Source organism: Pleurodeles waltl, chromosome 8 (genome assembly GCF_031143425.1).
Source record: "Pleurodeles waltl isolate 20211129_DDA chromosome 8, aPleWal1.hap1.20221129, whole genome shotgun sequence".
NCBI classification, from domain to species: domain Eukaryota; kingdom Metazoa; phylum Chordata; class Amphibia; order Caudata; family Salamandridae; genus Pleurodeles; species Pleurodeles waltl.
Genome location: NC_090447.1, coordinates 565,415,745 through 565,431,393, shown reverse-complemented (window position 1 = coordinate 565,431,393; position 15,649 = coordinate 565,415,745).

Sequence of the window (15,649 nt, the reverse complement as noted above, 5' to 3'; positions counted from 1 at the left end):
TTTGAAACACACATTACCACCCCCAAGCACAAAATAACAATAAAGTTGTTCTCTGCCAGTTGCATCCATACTCCACTTTGTTCAACATTGAAGACAGGGGACAGTGTTATAGGTGAGAAATGTGTTTTATTGGTCGAATACAGTGAATTGTGCTATATACAGTAATGGAAGTCGTAAGGGTTGGGTGTCCTCCAAACCAACTTGTGGGCAGCCCTGTGGAATGCCATAGGTGGGTCCTATTTGTAGTATCTTACTTCAATTTGCCCTCAGCTAAGTGTTGTTGGTGAATGGGTGGGATGGTTGCTTTGCAGTAGTAGCAGTGTCAATTATTGGAGTGGGGCTTGTTCTTAGCTGGGTTTCCAGTGCCATATCTTGGCCTGAGACTATGTTTGGGCGCCTGCTGTGGAGCTTCTTCGGGTGGCATGGTTGGCCCTTGTGATTCCTGGGAGGGTATTTCCTGTGCTGTTTCTGCTGCTTGGGTCATCTGTTGCTGGTTGTCCAGGGCTGTTGTAGGGGCCTCTTGTCCAGTGTGGGTGTCTGACTGTTTGTTGACCAACTGCAGCAGTGCTCCAGCAATGCTGGCCATTGTGGCATTGTGTTCTTTCCATTGCTCCATGGCCTGTTGGTGTTGTTGCTGCTGCATCCTCTGATTTTGCTCCAGGGTAGACACAATCTGTGCCAACCTGTCTTGGGTATGTTGGTAGGCCCCAATACCTCTGCAATGACATCCTGGGCTGCTGCATCCATCCGGTGCCCTACCCCCTGACCCACTGGGACACTTGAACTTTCCCTAGCCCCCTGTGCCTGTGTCCCCGGCGCAGGTCTTGAAGTGCCACTTGTACTGGGACCCTCGCCCTCCTGCATGTTGGGAGTGGGAGACTGTGGCCTCTGTTGCTGTGTTCCACCAGTCTGTGCCCTGGGTACACTGGTGTGGGTACGCCTCACCTGGCCTGCTGGTCTTGACTGGGTGTTAGGGGTGTCAGTGGTTTCCTGGGTGGGGCTGCTGCATGGTGAGAATCCAGGACTGTGTGAGGGGCCTAACTGCTCATCAGTGTCCAGGGATTCTTTGCCAAGGTCTTGTGATGTGCCTCTGTCTCCCTGGAGTGCTGTGGCACGCCTTGTCCCCTCCATTAGGGTTGCATGGGTGGTGGTTCCTGTTGGGGGACATAGACATGTCTGTTACATATGCCTGAAGGTTTGACGTGTACAGAACTGGGCTATTTTGGGCTGGTGTTACTTTCAGTGGCCTTCCAGGGTGCCTCTGTGAGGTGGACATTGCACTTAGTGGCAGTGGTGGGGTTGCATTGTGGTAGGGGGTATTATTCCATTTTGGGTACGTGCAGGGCTGGGTGGCTGTGCACAGCGGGAGTGATGTGGGCCTGTTAGTGGGTTATAGGTGATGGCGGGTGGTGGATGTGGTGGGTAATGGCTGGGTGGTGTGTAGGTCGAGGTGGGTGTGGGTGTGGGTGGGGTGGGGTGGTGCATGCATTGCTGATGTGTTGTATATGGGGTAATTGTAGATGACTTATCTGAGTCCATTCCTTCAGTGAGTCCAGTGAATCCCTCTGGGTGCAGGATGGCGAGTACCTTCTCCTCCCAGTCGGTGTATTCGGGTGGTGTTGGTGGCGGTCCTCCCCCATTCTTCTGCACTGCGATGTGGTGCCTGGATGCCATGCCACGTACCTTCCCCCGCCGGTCGTTCCATCTCTTGCGGATGTCGTCCCTGGTGCGTGGATGGTGTCCCACTGCATTCACCCTGTTGACAATGGTCTGCCACTGCTCAAATTTCCATGCGATGGGTGTGTGCTGCACCTCAGACCCGAATATTTGTGGCTCTACCTTCAGGATCTCGTCCACCATGGTCCTTAGCTCCCTTTCGGTGAAGCGTGGATTTTTTTTGGGGGGCATGGTGAGGGTGGTGGATGGCGTTGGGACTGGGGACGGGGTATGGGTGCTCCTGTGTGGGTCGCTATGCGTGTCCTGTATGCTGGCATTCTCTGTCTGGCTCTGGTGCTCTCCATCTTCTGGTCCTGCTTTTGTTGCAAGGGATTGTGGGGTGTGTCTAGGGGTGTTTTATGGTGTTCTGGATGTGTGTCAGGTGTGTGGGTGATAGGCCTAGACAATGTGTGCACTTGTTGCTGTTGAGCCCACTTGCCACCCGTGGTGGTCTGAGCCGCCAATGGTCGTCCGGCCTCCACTGTCCACCGAGGTGATTTGTGCATCATTATTTGGAGGGTGGGATGTGGGTGTGCTTGGCGGTGGCGGGGTGGGGTGGGCCGGGATTCCCACCGACAGGGTCCTGTCCGGGAGTGGTGGTCTGGGATTTTTTGGCGGGGTTGGGTCTTTCAATCATTATATGGCAGGTTTCCATTCGCCGCCACCGGTGGGATTCTGTTCACCGCCGACACAGCGGTCGGCGGTCTTTCCCGCCATGTTCATAATGACCGCCTTAGTTTGCAGATGCAAATACATATGCCTGTAGTCACGTCCCTGTACTTACTGGTTTGGTTTGTGTGTTTCAAACTTGGGGAGTATTAACAAGTTGAAAAGTCCTGGCTTGGTGTTACTGACCTATATGTGACACAACTATTTGTGATGAAACTTGTGATTATAATCTATTGATTTGTCTTTTGCACCGTGCAGGTCTATGCTCATCAAAAAAAAGAACTATGGAGAGCTATGACCAAGAAGGTGCAGACACTTGGGGTCCACAGCCAGTGGAGCGCCCTCTGTAGGGAAAAGTGAGAGAACTTGAGAATCTTGGCCCTGAAGATCGCAGATGTCCAGCTGGGGATGTCCTCCTAATGTGGGTAGGGTGCCTATCTCACCATGACCCCTCTAATGGCCTCCATTCTGGCATTGGCCTACCCAGACCTTGATGGGTGTTTGAGGATAACCAAGGAGGGTGCACAAGGGAGTGGGTACAAGGCATATTTCTGCCTGTCTCATTGTCAAGTGATTGAGTCAGGTTCTGACAGCTACCCCTGACGATTAGGGATGAACCATGTGTCACACAATGGGTGAGTGATTGTTTGAGTAGTCATGTCACATGTTGTATACTGATGTACCTTGACCATTGTTCCAGAGACCTAGGATACAACTGGATGGAATTCACAAACCACTTGTTCTGCAGGGATGACATATGGCTGTGTACATTGATTAATCAAGTATTGTTTGTTGTTGTAGTGGGTGTAATTTCTATGCAACAGACTACTACTCCTAAATGTTACAGGCCAAAGGTAAGTACGTGATAGATCACTGACTTCCTCCATGAATCTGGGTAAATGTGTATGAGGGCATCTGTCACCCAGAAGTTAGTTTTCTTCAGGGCATGATAGGTGCTGGTGCCTCACTGCAGTCTGTATTGTGGAGGTGTCCAGCATACATGTGACTGGGCTTCCATTTTTCTTTGGATGTAGCTATGGATCACTACTTTCCCTTGGTAAGTGGGAAATGTCTATTGACATGATTTATGTGCCATCACTCTTTGCCGACATTCCTTGTGGCTACATGTCAGCATGTGTCCCTTGATTAGCAAAACATTTGTAAGCTGCTGTTTCATGCATGGTCTACCTGTGTTTAGGGGATGTTGTCTGTATTCCCTCAAATCTATGTGCATGGCAACCTGTGTGTGGAATAAGGCATTTACAATGGGGGTACATTTCATGTTGTGCGCCATAAGGAATATGTCACCATTGTTTATTGGCTGACACATGCCCTCATGGATCATTGCATGTCATTTGGTATGCACGACTGCAGTAGCGGTGAGGGACATAACAGCTAGACCTAGAGTTTTGAGCCACAATATGCATTTCTATGCCAATGATGTGGCATCATGTAGCAAAGTGCACTGCATATGTGAAGTGGGTAATGTTTGTAACCGTACTGTTGGAATGCATCATAGAGTGACTTGCAGTTATGTTGAAATAATCACATGTGTTTGGGTACAAGCATTCATCCACGAACATTTGGGTCTGCATGACCATAATGGAAACAATGATGTAGCTTCCAAATGGGCAACATGCTGAGGGCCTTCAACAAGTATCTCCAAATCTCTGGGCCTCGCCAACATCCAAGGGAGCAATGGCATCTAATGATGCACTCAGAGTATGACATTGTAAGGGGTGCCAGGAATTACTGGTGATTTCCTTGGGGCTTGCTGATTCATTGTGTTGTGGATTTTAGGGACTTCTCTCCCTGACATATTGCACATGATGTCTACAGTGCCCATTTCCATGCCACATGTTTGTATGTGTGCAAACAGGGAGGTCTACCTCCCACCAAAACAACACTCAGTCCAGCAATGCATCCATCCTTGCAGCTGTGCAACAATAAAACCTGAGATGCACAGATGAGTGTTGCCCTGCAGGAAGGGAAAACATCCTGTTTGTACTCATACACAGACATAACCTGTCAGAGGACAGCAGTAGGAATCCAGCGGCAGCTGGCACAGCAGGTGAGGGTGGAGATGGAGACCATGGTGTGCAGCCTAGAGGTGCTTCAGTCCGAATAAGGCCAACTCCAACAACCAATTGCCCTTCCAAAGTGCCAGCAACATGATTGAGAACAGGCTGGGGGCTATACAAAATGTCCTGGAGCCCATGCAGCCGGATCTGCCTCCGTTAGTGGAAACATGGCTGCCTACCACCATGATGTAGCAGGTGTGGCAAAACCAACAGTTTGCTGCAGTGATGCCTTATGCATTCCCACAAATGGCACCTGCTGGGACCTTTGATTCCACATCTCTTTCCCCTGATGTGTGTGTGCCCCCATCAACTTGAGCAACAGCACCACCCATTGCACAGGAGCCACCACACACATCAGAGGATGAAGATGTGGAAGGGTTTCACAAACAAAACCACCCAGTAGTTACAGTCTGTGCCACATGGACAGTATCGCTTTAGTTCTGTGCTTAAGGTCATGCCAGTGTTGTGACAGCTGGCAACATGCCCTCTTCACTCTACCACTGTTGACTTATCATGCATGGACTGTCATTGTCTCAGCCCCTATGAATTGTCAATTTGGATACCTCCTCACTAATGCTCACATCTCCTACCCATGTCTCATGACATGTCCCTCATCCTTGGACTCTGACTGGACATTCAATGGCTTGGGATCTCTCATGGAGTCAGTGAACAATACATTGTACATCACTGGAAACAAAACTTATTCACATGTGCCCTGCTTTCTTTCAGTGTTCATCAGCTGTTACAAATGTATGTATTGTGTGAAGCTATGTCAATGACTACAGAACCAAAGGACATGTGTGGCTTTCTGTCACACACAAAGGCACAACCTGGGTCTCAAACATGATTAAGGATGACTGATAGTAATGTGGACTACAATCAACTTTCTGATTCTTCAACGCATGTATTAAACAGGTATCCATGCAAGTTGACATATGGCTTGTGTAGTTCAGAACACAAGTGTCTGGAATTTTCCCTGATGATTGTACCAGTACAACATTGATGTGAGCAGCAAAATAGGCATAAGTAAGACTGTGAGGGACAGCCATTAGTGTGTCAGTATCTATTCACCAAATAAGGTGGAGTTTAGTGTACTTAACTTTTCAAGAATAATTGTGACAGACCTTAGCAGTAACAATTGATGCTTCATGATTACCTGTCTAAGAATTTGTATCCATACACAATCCGAGTGTCAGGAACTGCGCTGAAAAGTGTCATAGCTGATGTCATACCGCTGCCAATCAGACAGGTCCATGGTCATAGGGGATACACATAGTCACACATGTAAACCAATAATGAATGCATACCCAAAGGCATTTGTCTACGGTGGCCAGTGCAGACATGGTAACACCCAAACAGTCAATCATCATGAACTACCTATTGAAAACCTAAACTACACACTCACCTACACTAAGCTAACCTACACTAACTTATATTAACTTATCCCTACAGCTATCTATCCTAATCTAAACTTATCTTACCTTGCCCTAGTCACAGTCCCCCGCATCCAACGCACCACCACAGGAGGCAGGTCCTTCTCCTACCTCGCCCCCAAATCCTGGAACTCCCTCCCCACCAACCTGCGCAAAACCAAAGACCTCCTGCTCTTCAGAAAGAACCTCAAGACATGGTTGTTCGAACAGTGACCCTCCCTGCCCCCACCTTTGATTCCCCCCGACCCCCAGCACCTTGAGACCCTCACGGGTGAGTAGCGCGCTCTATAATTTTTTTTGATTGATTGATTGATTGATTGATCTCATACATGTAGAGCGACACAATAAACATTGTCCCCCCACCCCTCTTAAGAGACACTAGACCATCTTGTATCAACCTGTCTGGACTTCGCAGATGCGGCCCTCTTCTCAAATGCACACTTCAATGCTGGCATCATTGTGGCTGCTAAAACATGAAAACATGTCATCAAAAACTGCGTTGGAAAGAAGAACAACAATGCAATGCATACAGCCTCTTCAGATGACACATGTCGACCAAACATACTACAACAATGTCAAGACCCAAGTCCATACTAATTTGCCTACCAGGCACTAGGGCATCATGTTCATGTCACAGGGATATGAACATTAGGACCTAGATTAAGAAGGACTAGTGCCTCCTTGCGCCACATTAGTGTCATCATTATTGTGGTGCTTAGGTGGCCGAACAAGGCTAAATTCCCTGTGCCATATTAACAAAGTGCCATATTAACAAAGTGGTGCAATGCATGCATTGCGCCACTTTGTCATCCCTTGTGTCACATTATGCCTTGGCCAGACATAATTTATGCAGGGGGGGTCCCCCAGTGTGGGGGCCTCAAAATTGGTGCCAGGGAATCGATGAGATTCCACAGCATCATTTATTTCAGCTACTATTAACACCTGCTCAGAGCAGATGTTACAAGGGGCACACCATTGGTTACAATGGGCCCGTATGTACAGCTTAAAAAACTTTCACGCTATTGCCTCATACCCTGCGCCATGATGTGTTGAATTTCAAATATGGTGCACACATGGTCGCAGTAGGGGTGTGCTAAGGGGTGCAGGGTAGGTGGCACAGCACTGGGCGCAGCACCACCTTTCCTTAATCCTATCCTATCTGTGCACAAACTTGTTACATCTCCTAAGAACCAGGTAAACACTCACCATGCCCATCTCATACATGTGATGTGACCATGCTCGCTCACAATTATCATGCTGGATAGATCATGTAGGTTAATCTGCACACATCTTGTTTGCTACAATCCGTAGATATGTCCCACATCCATCTAAAGAAGAGCTGAAATCTCTATGAGTGCTCAATTGACTGTTGACCTTCACAAAAAGCTCCTTGCATGGCCGGTGCTCGTTTCATTTCTGAAGAGAAGTGAAGCACCAGTGGTGCAAGTGTCTCATTAAAAAGCCCCTTGGAGACCTCAACACATGTACATAAATTGTACCATGTCCAGAGTAAATTAGTGCAACATGTGGCACACAGTGCAGCAACATGTGTGGTGACAAATATGTTGACAACCTCCGTGCATTTCTATAAGCCAGCGAGCGCCTCTGACACATATCTTGACTGACATCAGTGTGTTTGTGGGCATAAATACATTTTCCTAAGACCCACAAATCCATTGCAGCACACCTTGGCACCTGTGCATCATTCAACTCATTCCACATCCTCAACATAACATCAGAAATTATGTTGATCCCCAAGCATAGATGATGGTGTATTAATTGACACACATGCCATTTTAACATGCCATTGCACAGATCATACCCTCTCACACACAACCCTGGCTCTACACCTGTGACACACAAGGTGATACTTACTGGCTGCATCGGGGTCTTCAAACAGGGAAACCTCTCCAATAGTGTAGGGTAGAGGTGCTTCTGCAAGACATGACAGGAAAACCTTTGTTTGTGATTGTTGAACAAATAAAAGCATTGACAACTGTTACACATTCCACTTGTTTAGCTGAGTGAGCTAGTCAACTTAGTGTTAGGAATGGACAACTGCCATCTATTACGTCATTCAGAAAGACATAGGCCCTCATTCTGACCTTGGCGGTCTTTTCGCAAGACCGCCGAGTTACCGCCGCTGTGAAGACCGCCGACCGCGGCGGTATGCCGCTGTGCGCATTCTGACCGCTGGGAGCGTTCCGCCGGAAAACCGCCAGCAGCCACACTGGCGGTCGGCGGGAAAGTGGAGACTGGTCAACCTCCACCGCCACGCCAGCAGAACACCGCCCACAGAATTACGACCCACATTTCTGTGTGGCGGTCTTCTGTTGGCGGTCACCTCCCCATGGCTCCCGTCGCCTCCCGGAGGACCAACGCACAAGGTAAGTTGACCGTCCGTGAGGGGAGGGGGTGGGGGAGTGTTGTGTGATGTGGGCGTGCATGGGGGTGTGCGTGTGAGTGTGTAGAGGGGGTGTGTGAGTGCGTGTATGCGGGCGGGGGGTGCTGCTGTGTCTATGGGTAATGTGTGCTGTTCGGCAGGTGCGCATGTCTGCATGTATGTGTGCGGGTATGTGTCCCCGTTGTGTATGTGTGTGTAGGGGGTGTGTATATGTGCATGTTGGGGGGGTGTGCATGTTGGGGTGCATGTATGTGCATGTCGGGGTGGGGGTGGGGAGGGGGTTCGTACCACCTCTGAGGGGTGGCAGGGGGGTGGAGGGTGTGGGGGGAGGACTCGGGTGGGTAGTGGGGGGTGGGGGAGACCCCTATCAGTGCCAGGGAAGGAATTCCCTGGCCCCGATAGTGCTTACCGCCATGGTTCGCACGGCGGTTCCCGCCCGCAAGAAACCGCGGCGGTAGGCAGGGTCATAATACCCTTGGCGGTCTTGGGACGACCGCCGGGCCGGAGTGCGCAAACTCCAGCCCCGCGGTCATGACCGCCGTGGCGGTCGGAGTGGAGAAGTGGCGGTCGGTCGCGGCGGGGACCGCCGCGGTCAGAATGCCATTTTTAATACCGCCGGTCTGTTCGCGGTCCGACCGCCGTCTCTCCGCCGACCGCCAGGGTCAGAATGAGGGCCATAGTCAGCCCACAAAAACATTTACAGGTATGGGAGGCACACATACATACATGTCTCAGATACAGATGTTTCAATTTTTTTGTCGACAGGATACTGTCTATAGGCAGAAGCTTAGAACTTTGTAGTTAATATATGTGAAAACGGAGCAACCACTCAGTTGCTTGACTCTTTTCAACCCCATATTAATACCACATAACTCGATCATGTATGTGCCGTACGCAACATATGGCACACCATGGCTCATGTCAGGACACTGATGTTGTAAACTATTATATTATGGTGGCACTTTGCATGCTTTGCACATACATAAAGGTACTTAGCCTGCTAAGTGAATCTTGATAACAATGGAATTGTCATTTTGTCAACCTACCTAAGGCTCAAATGCAAGTTAACTCCAAAAATGGCACAGTGGAACCAAGTTGATTTAAGGGCTCTTTTTCCATGTGCCACCTATGGCAAGAATACACACCTTGCATCCTTCAAGCCTTGCGCTGGATTCACGTGACACCAGGCTTTAAAACTGCCACAATGCTTGCATTGCATAACGTTTGATATATGATTAGGTGATACTTGCCTCCATCACTCACATTACATAAAAAAACTACAATACTGATGTTGCATAAAAAAGTCAATTAGTCCTTCTTACATTTGTGTTCTAGTCGTGTCACTCTGCACATACATGATAAAAGAAACACAAAAACACCCATGACTACCAATATTCAGCATCTTGTTTGTAATCACTGAAACATTACTTAGGTCATTTCCACAGTTTTAAAGCCCATGCTGGACATGTACATTTGCATCTGGGAAACATGAACCCTCGCACCATTGCACATGGGTGTACTATTTTTGTGCTTCAATATGTATATGCCATACACAAGGTATACAGAAAGGAATGAGTAAAGTGTCTACAACCAGTGCATTGCTGACCTCTCATAAATGCAGGTTGGTTGAGACACAAAACTTGCTGCCCTCACCCTTGTCATGATATGCTGAAGTTATACTTATGTCCTATTGTCATGCACATGCACATTAGTATGTTGCAATGTAAAAGGTGTACTTACCAACAGATCCGCCAACCTGAATCACCAGGTGAACTAGGAGATCCCCTTCACAGGCAACAAGGTTTGCCCATGGGTGTTTCAGCTGGCGGTCTGTGAGCTCCACCAAGAAGATCCTATGAAGCTTGTAGAGCACCTTGTCCCACCGCATCTTCCTTGCCTCCCTTGGGTAGCCCATGATGACCCAACCACCCATAGCAACTATGTTGGGGAGGTAGTGGTACAATAACCAGATGAACCCTCCCAGTTCATCACCACTCGTCTGATGGGCTCTTCCCTTCCCCAACATCTTGCAGTTTCCCTCCAAAGCAAAATTAAACCACCCCAACAAAAATAAAACTATACCCCACCTACCCGCAAACACCCCAACAAACTAAACTAGCCCAACAAAGACACCCAGCAAGACGTATACAATAACAGGACAATCATGCACACAAAAAATACAAACTCTACAAAATGGACTAGACACAGAGAGGACACAGCACAAAGTAGTCAAAACCCACTACTCCTCACACCAGCACAAGCACCACACAGCCTCTCTTAACCACAGGCTACAAGACTGTAAAGTAAAAGTGAAAGTAAATTCACTTTTCCATGTGTGCAGCAAGGAAGTGATATTATATTACTTCCTGGGCATATGCGTCACTTGTTCTGGTATGTATATTTTTTTTGACACATGACAGCCATGCATGAAATTTTTCTATTAAGGCTGACAAGGCCTGTCAACTTAGATTTGACGGGTAGGTGACAAGTGTCATTTTTGGCGTCTGAGATGTTTGTAGGACTACGTTATGTGTCATTTTTTGATGCACGCCAGGTGTGTGTGGATTCGGGAGGGAAGGCTGACACGGCAAGACTATTTAGAGTAGATGCACATGGTACCAGGCGTCATTTTAGTGATTTGGGATGTATGGAGAAGTACTGTATGCGTCATTTGTTTTTTTATGCTTGCCAGCCATGCGTAGACTTTGGAGTAAAGGCTGACAGTGCACCAGGATTCACATACCTTCTTAAGGCGCTAAGCATCGATGTGGTGTTTGTGTTATGGCAACATGTGTATGTATATTCATTTCACTGTGTACCGGTAATATAGGAATGTGTTACCATATGGTTGTAGGCATGTGTGATGCATGGGAGGACTGATACTGTTTGCAAATGTGCATGAAGACTCTTTTCCACATGAATGTTTACACATGTATACTGCGTGTACATATGTGATGCTACGCATATTGTAAGCCTATCACATTGTCATGTCAGACTTCTGATTGAACATTTCAAAACACAGCATAAGATAGGATGGGCCATGTGCAATACATGTTCATTCATATGTTACCCTTGGCAAATCTTTAGCAAAGGATGCTGTTGTCTAAGGCTGGGCTAAGATCCAGTAAGACATTACAATGTGAGTGCACTTATGTCCACACTCTGGTGTGTTGTAAGGGCCAGACTTCATGATGCAAAGCAACACATGTAACATATAGTTCCCCACGCATGCAAAATGTTAGAGATGGTGTGTTGACATGTGTCATTGTAGCTATGTATGTAACATGTTTGTGTGTGAAAAGATATGTTTTATGTATGGTAAGTAAAGCATGATACAGTGGTGTGTGTAGGGATTTGACACATACCAATTGATGATTCCAGCAGTGATATGTGTAGGCCATTTCCTCACGGCTGTGTACTCATACCTGTGTTAACTATGCATCCCAATGTGGGAACATTTGTACTGGTCATCTAATTTTGTAATTAATCATGTGACACATGCACATTTTCTCATTAAATTGTACCCTTTTGTCCATATGCAAATAGACGGCACCACGTCTGGTCCAACTAGGTGGGACATGTGTGGAAACATTTAGGTCTTATGTGTGAACAACATACACTTGGAATGGACAATGACTCAAACTTTGTTTTTATTGCCAGATTTACAAAATTGCATACAATCTGTATGGTAGGGCTGCTGTCAGGCAGTGATGGCACCCTAATCATCAATGCTCCTGTGGTACTTTGTATGCCCACAGAGGCTCATTGTTGCATGTATTGACAGAGGTTCACTGTGCACAATCAGCAGGCCCCTGACTGGCAAGAGTCAATGTAGCCTACTCTGGGGATCTGGGGTGTTTGGTGGTGATCTGCCATCCTCATGATGGATCATCAACACTGCAATGCACAGTCCACTGCAGACATACACCTGCACATTTATTATATCATGGCCAAGTATGTTCTGTTACCCTTGGAGTTCTTGATGTCCGGCTTGCCCTATGATATACTGTGGACTGGCAGTTTGTTTGTGTAGGACATGTCTCATCATTTACCATGGTTTAACATGAATTGGCATAAATAGGTGAGAATCTTCCTATGATGCTTGGTTAGGTCATTGATAGATTGTGGAACGGGATCATGTCTGTAGACCCAGGGTACAGATACTGTAATTTGTCACTAGTTTCTGTCACACTTGTTTGTGCTGGCCACGCACACAGTATTAGTTGTTGCCAATGTGACTGGAATATGTAAAGACCTACACATTATCTGTAAATATGTGTCTGGTGTTACAAGGAAACAGTGTTGTCTTATACCGTGAGTATTAGTCTATGTGTGTTCCTTCACACACATTGATGGTACATCTTGTCATGTATGGTACTAAATCAACATTGCTGGCATTATTTCTGCTAATTAGCCTTAGTACCCATCTTTGTCATCAACATTGTCCCTTCATTCATGCACAGAATACTAAATCAGACTTGTGCACTTTGTAGATGGACACAGACTCTTCCACAGGCTAAGTAATAGTATCCCTCCCATTTCCCGGCTTTGCTAGATTACATGACTCCCCCCCACACATCAGAGAACGCCAGCCACATCACTTGTGCAGTGTCTGAGTGACCTCCACATGCTAGATCTCAAAATGACCTAAGGGAGTCTCTCAGCTGTCCTTTCACATAATGTTTACATGTTTGTATTTATCCTTTTATTAACAGTCTGGCAAGAACATATCATATACATCAGAATGCATTCTAGATGGAGCATAGCCGCAAGCAACAAGCACAATTTGTGGCATCGCAGTCATAACCAATCTTCACCTATGGATAGGCACAATTCCCTCTCCAACCCCTTCCGGTCTACCTGCGGCTCATAATAGTTCCCATCTGGGACTGACTTGTTTCAACGAGGGGGTTAGTCCACATATTTCCCCTGTAAGTGTTCCAGCGACCCCTGATGTTTACCCATTTCCTGGGGCAGGCCTTGTCTTTGTGTACCACTTTCTCAGCCACCATGCACTAGTCCAAGTCTTCTGGTACAAGCGATGCCCTCATAGTCTTGAAATGTTTCTTTTGGCTATCGTCAATCCAATCATCATCAATGACATCGCCACTGTCTCAAGACCCGTATCCTGTCAGATATTTAACAAACATCATTTGGATGAGCCAACTATTGTGCAAACCCACACCTCATTCGTGCTGGCAATCACTGAATTACAGTAGTTCTGTATGGCAGGCACTCCCATATAATGTGGCAAAAAGATCCCTCAAGACCACACCCCTCAGACATCGAGTGTTGTTTGTTTTGTCTATTTTGGTCTTAACGGCGTCTGCCAGGTAGGATCGATGCAGGGTCCTAGCTGCACCAGGCAAAACCAGGCTCTAATTCCCGCCTCCCGTGGGGAAGCCAGTGCCGTGTACCATTCATCCACATCAAGACTTCCCACATCCTGCTCCCATCTTCCCTTGAGATGTGTAAGTGGGTGTGGCATAACATTGACTAGCATTTAATAAGTTAGAGATATGGCTTTATGATGCAGGTGTTCTTCCAGCAGTCTACTTTCCAGGAGGGAGCACTCAGGCAGGTCTACTCCCACCGGAAGCACCGACCGAAGAACGTGACACACCGAAGATAGTGGTAGTATTCAGTTGGAGCCACTCGGCCTGTAAATCTAGGAAGGGAACAGCCTGAGCATTTGTCCATAGGTCTCCCGCATTTGATATGCCTACTAGATCCCATTCATCAAACCCGGGCAAATTTCTCAGGTTACCAAGTGCCCCAGAATCCCATAGGGGGATGGCCTGTGTAATTTTCCCAGCCCAGCCCAGGGCCACGAGTGCGGTGCGTTAGTGTGTGAGTGTTATCGCTGTTGGTCCACTAGTGTGCCTCGTCTTGGGGGTTGCATATAGGGTTCTCAATTACCCCCATTCCCGTTTCCATCAGCCACCTATTCATACGGTAGGCTGGGTCATTTGAGGATGAGTACCACCAGTAATTTATGGTTGAGAGTTGCGCTGCCCAGGGATATTTAATCACATCAGGAAAAAAAATCTTGCCATCATACCAGCTCCTAGTCAGCTTGGCCAAGGCTATATTTGCTGCTCCCCCATCCCATAATAGATTCAGAGTCCGCTGTCTATAGCGCTATGGTATGATGAGAGTACTGGGAAGGGGTTATTATGCAATACATATGAAAAAATGTGGGAGGGACATCATCTTGAAAAGAATGGTCCTACTCAGCAATGACAAGGTTAGAGCCCTCTATTGTTGAACGTCTTGTCTAAGGTGGCTCAGGAGTGGGAGGTGATTATGGGAGTAGAAGCCTGCTGGATCTTTAGTTATATTAATGCCCAGGTATTCGAAGTCCTCAGTCACCACTTCTGTTTCCCAGTCGTGCAGCAGTCTGGGGGGAACTCCTTTGAGGATATAGTTACTAGATTTGTTCTATTTAATTGTATAGCCTGAGTACTGGCTAAATTGAGTCACTTTGAGCACTATGCGGGTTAGGGTCCTGGTAGGGTCTGCCACATACAGCAGAATACCATCAGCATATAGTGATATTCTGTCTTACCATTGGTCTGCCCAGCTGAGGCCACGTACTAAGGGGTCATGATGTACCCAAGCTGCCAACAGTTCTATGGCCGAGGTGAACAGAAGGGGGGAGAGGGGGCACCCTTGCCTCATGCCCCAGTGAAGGACAAATGATTCAGACCAAGTGGCGGCCACTACTAGATGATCCTGGGGGGCTGTATATAGGAATTGTGTACAGGTAATAAAGAGGGGGCTGAAGCCTAGCCTCTCCAGCACTGCAAACAGGTACAGCCATTCCACAGTGTCAAGGGCCATGCATATGTCAAGGAACAAGATCACGTGCCTTCCTGAATGGTGTCTGTGTGTCCTAGTACTCAGTGTAACCTATGGAGATTAAGAGCTGTATTGCGTCGTGGCATGAAGCCTGACTGGTCCGGACTGATCAAGTTGTGGACTACAGGGGTGAACCGCGAGGCCAGCAATTTGGCTAACATTTTCACCTCGGAGTTCAGCAAGGAGATAGGCCTGTAGGACACACTGTCCTCCCTGGGCTTCCCTTCTTTGTGGATGACCACTATGGAAGCCTGGCGCTGGTATAACGGAAAAACTGCCCCCCTTTTGGATCTCCTTATACATCTGCTTTAGATGTAGGGCAAGCTTTGTGGCTGTCAACTTATAGAGTTCTATTGATACCCTGTTGGGTCCTGATGCTTTGCCTGGCTTCAAATCCCTGATGGCTTGAACTATTTCCTCCTGGGAAAGTTCTTCTTCTAAGGCTTCCCTATCCTCTGTAAGGGGTTTTGGTAGGGGGGTGTGAC